Source organism: Mastomys coucha, unplaced genomic scaffold (genome assembly GCF_008632895.1).
Source record: "Mastomys coucha isolate ucsf_1 unplaced genomic scaffold, UCSF_Mcou_1 pScaffold19, whole genome shotgun sequence".
NCBI classification, from domain to species: domain Eukaryota; kingdom Metazoa; phylum Chordata; class Mammalia; order Rodentia; family Muridae; genus Mastomys; species Mastomys coucha.
In genome coordinates, this window is record NW_022196901.1 from 11,814,314 (window position 1) to 11,821,230 (window position 6,917).

Consider the following 6,917-nt stretch of genomic DNA (forward strand, 5'->3'; position numbering starts at 1 on the left):
AAAAAAAAAAAAAAAAAAAAAAAAAAAAAAAAAAAAAAAAAAAAAAATGGGTAGAGAGCTAAAGAAAGAATTCTCAACTGAAGACTCTCGAATGGCTGTGAAACACCTAAAGAAATGTCCAACATCCTTAGTCATCAGAGAAATGCAAATTAAAACAACCCTGAGATTCCATCTCACACCAGTCAGAATGGTTAACATTAAAAACTCAGGTGACAGCAACTGCTGGCAGGGATGTGGAGAAAGAGAACCACCTCTCCATTGGTGGTTGGATTGCAAGCTGGTACAACCACTCTGGAAATCAGTTTGGTGGTTCCTCAGAAAAACTGGAAATAGTTCTACCTGAGGACCCAGCTATAACATTCCTGGACATATACCCAAAAGATGCTGCAACATCAAACAAGGATACATGCTCCACCATGATCATAGTAGCATTATTTATAATACCCAGGAGCTGGAAAGAACCCAGACGTCCCTCAACAGAGGAACGGATACAGAAAATGTTGTATATTTACACAATGGAGTACTACTCAGCTTATTAAAAACAATGACTTCATGAAATTCTGAGGCAAATGGATAGAACTTGAAAATTTCATCTTAAGTGAGGTAACCTAGTCACAAAAAAACCACACATAGTATGTATTCACTAATAAGTGGATATTAACCAAAAAGAATCTCAAAATACCCACTATACAACTCAAAGTCTATATGAAACCCAAGAAGAAGGAAGACAACACCAACATGTGGGTCTTGGGAAGTAGAGTAAGTGAGGGGTCTGGGAGGGAGAAGAAAAGCAGAGGGAAAAGGGGGTGGGTTCAGATAGGAGAGAAGATTGGGGAGAAGTACAGAGGGTCAGGAATTTGAAAGGAAGTGTTTAGTAGCAGGGGATGGAGAACTGGGGGTAAACACGAGAAAATCCCAGATGCCAGGGACCCAAGAAGTTCCCAGGCCCAACAGGGAGGATATTAGCCAAAAGACCAAACAAAATTTCTCTATAGAGGAGCTGTAGAGACCATATCCAGAGTTTAGGCAAGGCCCCCGGTTGTGGGATGGGGTCACTCACCCACCTCAGAAATATTAATCTAGAATTTCTCCTGTCAAAAGGAACTACAGTGACAAAGAGTGGAGCAGAGACTAAAGGAAAGCACATCCAGAGACTGCTCCACCTAGGGATCCATCCCATCTGCAGACACCAAACACAGACACTATTGCTGATGACAAGAAGCAATGCTGACAGTAGCCTGGTATTTTTGTCCCTTATGAAGCTCTACCAGACCCTGACCAAAATAAGTGTGGATGCTAACAGCTCCAATGGAGGAGTTAGGTTAATTACAGAAGGAGCTGAAGAGGTTTGCAACCACATAGTAAGAACAACATATCAACCAACCAGAGCCCCCATAGCTCCTAGGGACTAAACCACCAACCAATGAGTTCACATGGTAAGGCCCATGGCTCCAGCTGGATAAATAGCAGAGGATGGACTTGGTGGGCATCAATGGGAGGAGAGGCCCTTGGTCCTGTGGAAGCTTGATGTCAAAGTGTAGGAGAATGCTAGGGCACTGAGTTGGTAGTGGGTGGTCAAATGAGGAACACCCTCATAAAGGCAGGGTGTTGGAGGGAGGGGTTACAGGGTTTGTGGGGGGGAACTGGAAAGAGGGATAACATTAAAATTTTAAATAAATAAAATAACCAATAAAAAATAAAAATAAAAAAGATATACTATTTTGCCCTAAAAGGAAAGATTTTGTTATGAAATAATTAGACGGATGTCTAAATTATGTAATATCTGCTATTTTAAGTCACAGTATCTATCTCACTAGAGAATATTTGTTTTAAGGCTCAGAATGCCATATTGCAAAGACATTTGAATTAAGGTATTTTCTGTCATGGCTTAGTTATTTTTAATCATATTATATTTTTAAATGTGATATTTCAAATGTAAAATTGTATATTTCTTTTATATTTTTAATTTAAAATATTATATATTTTAATGTAAAATATTTTCTATGGTTCTAAAGTATAAGTTATATTTCTAGTACATTTTAGCTTTTCTCATACATTTTACATTCCTGGGTGCATATGTATACTTTTGTGCTTGATGTTTATGGGTTCTTATGCTCACACAAAGCACATATATACACAATCTTATTTGTTATTATTATAAAAAATAGTACCAGTTTTCTATTTTTCTGCACTTTAATTACTAAAAATAAATTTGATTTTATGAATAAAGTCTATAATTATTTAAGGATAAAACATAGCATTTGTCCAACCTTGGTGATTTATTAGCTTTGCAAATTCTGCTTAACAATCTAGACACTTTTGTTAACAATTATCTTAAGTAGAATGTTTTTCTAAAATAACTTATTCTTTAGAGATATTAAATGTTCGTTTTACAAGAGGACACAATGGTGTATATGTAATAGTAAACTATAACTGTAGCATTATTTTGGGAATCAAGTGCCACCTCTTACTTTGAATGTTGCATATATATATATATATATATATATATATATATATATATATATATATTTGTTTTTCAAAGAAGCCAGACAGAATTATTCAAAAGCAAGAAAATAGTATAGCTCAGAAATAGACTGTCAGTTGTGATGAAAAACATCATGAATGAGACAGTATTCAATAGCTTCTGTGTACAAATTACCTATTACTTTAATGTCATATTTTTCAGCTTTGTTGGGATTTAATTGATATGTCAAAATTATATATCACAATGCTGTACAATAAGATGCATTTGTATATGCATATTATTACCATCAGTTTGACAACCTGCCTAGCACATATATGGTTGACTTTGTAATTTTATGGCGACATTGCTTAAAATTCACTCTCATAACAAATTTCAATGCAATATAATAGAATGCATATAGTAACCATCTAAACAGAGAAGCATTTGTTTATTATGATGGAGCCTCTATCTTTTAGCCAAACTATTTTCCTTTATCCTCACCTTAACCCCTAGATTCTTAGAAAACATCATTCTATCTCTGCCCCTGTGAACTGGACTGAATTCTGTGTATGAATGAATTAGTGACTAATTTTTTCCCATGGTTAGCTCATTTTACTTACATAATGTTCTGCAGGTCCATTTGTGTTATCCTGAATCCAACTGATGGACTTTTGGTACAGGTATTGGGATAGGAGCTTGTTTCAGCTTTACTTCACTCCTTGATCTGTTACTGTATTTATTTGCTTTTTAAATTCTTATAATGGGGCTGGAGAAATGTCTCAGTAACAAAGAAATCTTGCTGTTAAGCTTGAGGATGTGAATTTGATCCCTGAAACTCCCCAATGAGAAAGGAGAGAACTAACTTTCTCATGTCCACATGTATGCTGTGACACATACCCTAGTGTCTCCTCATATAAAATTAGAACATATAAAAGTTTCATATAGACATCATCTAATTAGAGTCCAGAATTAGAACCTTTACTCAAACTGCTTTATAGCTGGTATTGCCATGCATATACATACATATGTAAATAAATAAACCTACTGGTATTTTATTTACCTTTCCATTGATATGAGGAAGCACCATGACCGAGACAATTTATAGCAGGCAGAGTTTTATGCAGGGATCACTTTTTCAGCTGGATAAAGACTGGTTAATGTTATAGAAGACAGGCAGCAGACAAACATCTAAACTGGAACTGTAAGTTGAGAACTGAGAGCTAACATCTTGACTTGCAAACAGTAAGCAAAAAGACAAAGTTGGCAATGTATTGTAGCTTTCAGAGCCTCCAAGCTTGTCACCAGCATAGTTCTTACAGCAAATCAACACACCCCACACCTTCCCAGAGAACACCAAACTGGGAATCAATTATTCAACTTTGAGAATATATGGAAAAATACATCATTCAAATCCTCACACTACTATCTATAGAGACATATATATGTATACAAATGCAAAATATTTTGCAAAAAAGGTGAAACCAACAACATAAAGTGAGATTAAGTGCTAGTGATTCTTTGGGTTACTTGTTTGTTATATATTAACTACCTTGGCTGGACCTTTATTAAGACAAAAAGAAATAATAATTAAATCAAGCCTTAGTGCTATGCATGTACATTTGAGAGAAGATACACATTCTTTTTATTAGACAGAGGTATTACTGTTCTCCTGACCTCTTATATACTTTCTATTTCAAGTGCCAAATAGAACCATATGTAGGAATACAACATGATCAAAGTTTAAAGAAACAGAGCTTTTAAATGATATACACAATAAAAGATAGAACCCAGCTGCATGCTATTGAGAAAACATGAGGATGCAGGAAGAGTTTCACTTCCACTTTATTATGATTATTATTATTAACTCTTAAATTAGATTCACTTTTCCACCTTAGTATTTATTTTCTTGCCAAAAGCGTACCAGATGGAAGAATTTTGAGTACCTGAAAACATTTATTGGTATGTCTTTCTGAGATGCATTATCACCAATATAATTGTGCTTTCTTAGCAAATGTTATTCTTTTTCTTTTCATGTTAATCATGTGTTCATTGTTTTCTGTCTATTATTACTATGTCATGTTCTATAACCTTTCAAAACAGCCCTTTCATACACTGTGGCATAGCTTTTCTCAGCCCCAAGCTACCTATGAGTCATATGATGATACCATGTAGCAAAAAAGATTAAGCTCCAAAGTAGCCACACAACTAATTTGCCAAGCAAAAAATTAGAGAAATGGTAAACTAGAAAAAGCCTGATACTGTTTTATTTTTTTAAATAAACACTTACAGAAAAGAGTTTGGAGCAGAAAGAGTCCATAATGTTGAAAAGAGGGCTAGAGAAGACACCAGTCTTATGTTGTGTGGGCCTCTGTGCATGAACTCAGGAGTGCAGGAAAACATTTACATATGGGAATATTTCATAAAGAAAGAATTCTGAACCACAAATCACAGCTTCTTTTAGCTTCAAATGTGAATACAGAACTAAAATATACTCAACAGTGTTGAAAGAACCTCTGGGTACACCCCATCTTTTAGATGATATTTTGGTACAAGCATAGCAAATGGCAAAGGATTCACATACATATGAATCAGTATGGAAAGCTGTAGGGAAAATATATTAAAGCCTGTAATCTACCATACTTCCCACCAATATATTCCAATAGTCAAGATTATATTACATTTAATATTAGCAAAAATGAAAAACAAAAAACAAAAACAAAGAATGTGTGCAGCACTAATGGTGGCCAGGGCTCAGGTGGACAGAGTTCATGCTATATAATAATCAATTCTATTTGGGTTCTGTTTACAACATCTCTGCATTTTACAGGCATCCTCTATTGATTGATAAAAAATATAATAAGTAAACACAAAAGTTAAACTCACCCATGTTAAGTCTCAGCTAGCTACACACCTGTCACCCAAGCACCTGTATATGTATGACTAGCTTCTTTTGCATGTTTGGATATGTGCAAACATGTACTATCCACTTCACGTATGACACATATTACACATTTAATGATTAAAAATGATCAGTAAAACATACACATATTTCCCAGATAACAAAATTGCCTGTTTATTCTCAGTATTGATAATTATAGATTGTATCATATACATAGGGTTGCTGTTGGGAATTTCTGTCTGAGACAAATTGCCTGATACTACTTTTGCCAGATTATATACTAATTATTAGCTTTAGGCATCCTGAAGGCTTTAATTGGCTCCTTGAAAGAATGAGCACCATGTACTACCCTCAATGAGCAGTGAGGATGTGTTTTCTGCATCCTTGTTTAGTTGTAACAATTCTACACAATTCTACATCAAAACCTCCTTTAATTGTGGAGTATAGTCAAAATTCACTTTACAGATGAGAAGTGTGCAATCAAGTCAATCATTTAAATCATTGAACGAGAAAATTAATTTTTATAATTACATTGTGATAGTGTTGTGCTAGGAAGCATTCACCAACACCAAAAGGATCTGTTTCCAATGTAATCACATTAGGGTCTCTTTATTCCAAACTGGAGTTTGGGCTTCCTCCTTGAGGGTCTACAGGACAGTTTGATAAAGCAGCTCCAAACTCTCATCAGGACAAAGTTTTATAGGAAAGGGAAGTAAGTGAGGGGCAGGCCAGCTAGGCAAGCATCTAAGTAAATGTTTATTGTAAACTAACAGGTAGGTGCTCTGAAGCAAGACGTCATACAATCATAATGGTCTGAAAGTAATCTTTGATTAACTGTTGCTAGAAAGTAGCTAGGGAGTAACTCTGGCCAAAGACAAGCCAGGAGGTCCTTCCTGGTCCTTGGGTGCAGCTTGAGTTCAGCAGTGGGCCAAATTTTCAAGCTTTATTTTTTTTCCTTTAAGATGGAGGCTGGTTCCAAGATGAAGTAGGTTTGATTTGCCAATAGCATTATCAGATCGTACTTATTTATTATTTTCTTTATTTACATGTAATATGATATCTCCTTTCCCAGTTTCCCCTCCAAAACAAAAAACAAAAAAACAAAAAACAAAAAACAAAAAAGAAAACACAAAACACAAAACACAAAACACAAAACAAAACAACAAAAAACAACAGCAAGAACAAACCCCTGCTCCCTCACTCCTCCCCCTAACCCTGCTCACCACCCTACCCTCTCCTGCTTCTTAGCCCTGGCATTCCCATACACTGGGGCATAGAAACTTCACAGGGCCAAGGGCCTCTCCTCCCATCTTTGACCAACTTGGCCATCCTCTGCTACATATGCTGCTGGAGCCATGATTCCCACCATGTGTACTCTTTGGTTGGTGGTTTAGTCCCTGGGAGCTCTGAGGGTACTAGTTAGTTCATATTGTTGTTCATCTTAGCGGATGCAAACCCTTCAGGTCCTTGGGTCCTTTCTCAAGCTCCTTAATTGGGGATCCTGTGCTCAGTCCAATGGATGGCTGTGAGCCTCTACTTCTGTATTAGTCAGGT